Source organism: Hippoglossus stenolepis, chromosome 11 (assembly GCF_022539355.2).
Source record: "Hippoglossus stenolepis isolate QCI-W04-F060 chromosome 11, HSTE1.2, whole genome shotgun sequence".
Classification (NCBI taxonomy): Eukaryota; Metazoa; Chordata; class Actinopteri; order Pleuronectiformes; family Pleuronectidae; genus Hippoglossus; species Hippoglossus stenolepis.
The window spans coordinates 23960918-23963560 of NC_061493.1; positions in this window are offsets into that span (position 1 = coordinate 23960918).

Here is a 2643-nt window from a genome sequence, read left to right on the forward strand (position 1 = left end):
CCCCCGTTGGTATCGTTTGGTTGTGTTGATTCTCATTTTTCTCTCCCACTTTCTTTTCCTGACGACTGAACTTCTAAGAGGAGTTGACGTTTGTCGTGAGGACGGAGAACGTCCGGGCTTTCTAAGACATTTTGGAGGTTGCTGAGGAGCTTTGCAGAGAAAAACACATTCTTAGACATAAAAAACAGTCATAGGAATTTTTCTGATAAGATTCTAGATTTTGTACTGAAACCCTTAGGTATATTGTAAGTGAACTAAGTGGTTTTTTAACATTTGTAATATGCTAATAAAACCTGCAAGGCTTCGCTGAAGAGATGTCTACGATGTTCTTAGAAAGACGGAAATCTCTGATCCTGCATCCGAAGACAAACTCTTATCAGATAAGATTAGTTTTTCCAAAGGACGTATCCTCCGGGCAGGTGACGTTCAGGAGCGTCAACATCCTGTCGGTAGAAAACAGACTCGACTCTTAAACTCTTTCCTGTGACTGTGCAGTTTCACGGCAGAAAACAAATCCTTTTTTAAATCAGTCCTACATTCTGCTGCAGGATTAGCAGCAGGATAAACTCAAATCCAAACAAATTAATAAAATTTGAGAATGAAATAATTGAGATTTTCTATTTTAAGGATTAGTTAACTCCTGCAGCCCTTCTCACTTTAGGTTTCCTCACCTTGAAATTCTCTTTGCCGGGTAATTAAAGCCAGAAACTTTAACTAGAATGTCACTCAAACCTCCGCCAAGGCCCAACTGTCTCTGAAATTCAATTAAGCTGCATCAAATCACACTCTCAGTGTTAGTCCCATAAATTCGCCGTCATTATGGGATGGAAGAGCCTTGCACATGAAAGGCAGCCTCTGATTTCCATGCCTCATTCATTTTCTTAACTTTCCTGGAATATATATATCACATATACAGTCAGTGCATGTATGCAGCAGTGGAAGGTGAAAAAGGAAGAAAGGAAGGAAAGAGGGAAGGAAGGAAAGAAGGAAGGAAGGCAGGAAGGACTCGAGCAGCAACAAGATATTCATGCTTTTCTATGATGTGAAAAAATTAAAAAGGACAGGAGGAGGAACGACAGACTGAAAGAACGAGGAAAGAGAGAACGAGGAGAAAGGAAGGAAAGAAGAAAGGAAAAGACGTCAGGAGAAACATCGGTGATATTTCATTATCGACAATCTGTAAATTACAAATTAAACCAACTGACAGAAAATAAATAAAAAACATTGGCTTACGGTGCCAGAAACCAATATTTGAATAAACGTACTTTTCCTGCTTTCCACTGATGCGTACATGCATGTGGGTGTATGTGTATTTATATATATTTACTCATCTCAGCCATCAAACTTTTCCGTTCCGTCCAGTGACACGCAGCGTGTTCCTCGCCACACTTGTCAAACCGTAGCAGAAACACCCACTCGAGGAGCGCTGTGCGTCGCCGGGCTCATTTTCTCTTCTTCTCTTGACTCGGTGAATTGCATGTCCGTGGTTGGGTGAACCTGTAGTCCTGTCTTTTTGGTCAAGTGGAAAAAAATAATAATAAAAATAATAAAAAAAGGAATTCTCAGTCTCCATCCATGGCAACTACGGTCGATATCTTCATCCCATGTCTCACCGCCGCTATCGCCACACCACACGTCCATCCAACTAACAAAAAGATGATATGGAAATTGATGCATTCAAAATTATATGTACTTGTATAAATGGTGCAACAGTAATAAAATATAAGAAATTGACTGAAACTTCAGGAGGAGTCAGTTTTTTTTCATGCACCTCAGACGATGAGGAAATATTATTTAACCTCAGGGTCAAAGGTCACGAATTCCCTGGGAATCGAAGGAGATTCTACCATTTGAACATGAAGACACAGAAACATCTGTCTCTCTACTTCACTCTCTCACTCTCTCTCCTTCACACTCTCTCCTTCACTCTCTCCTTCACTCTCTCTCCTTCACTCTCTACTTCCTTTTCCTTCACTCTCTCTCCTTCACACACTCTCCTTTCCTTACCTCCTTCACCTCTTCACTCTCTCTCCTTCACACACTCTCCTTCACTCTCTCTCCTTCACCTCTCTCTCCTTCACTCTCTCCTTCCTCTCTCTCCTTCACTCTCTCTCCTTCACACACTCTCTCCTTCACTCTCTCTCCTTCACACACTCTCTCCTTCACTCTCTCTCCTTCACACACTCTCTTCTCTCTTACTCTCCCTTCTCTCTCTCCTTCACACACTCTCTCACTCTCTCTCCTTCACACACTCTCCCTCTCCTTCACTCTCTCTCCTTCACACACTCTCTCCTTCACACTCTCTCCTTCACTCTCTCTCCTTCACTCTCTCTCCTTCACACACTCTCCTTCACATCTCTTCTCTTTCCACCTTTCTTCACTCTCTACTCTCTTCCTTCACCACTCTCTCCTTCACTCTCTCTCCTTCACTCTCTCTCCTTCACACACTCTCCTTCACACTCTCCTTCACACTCTCCTTCACACTCTCTCCTTCACACACTCTCCTTCACACTCTCCTTCACACACTCTCTCACTCTCTCCTTCACACTCTCCTTCACTCTCTCTCCTTCACTCTCTCTCCTTCACTCTCTCTCCTTCACCTCTCCTTCACTCTCTCTTCATCTCTCTCCTTCACACACTCTC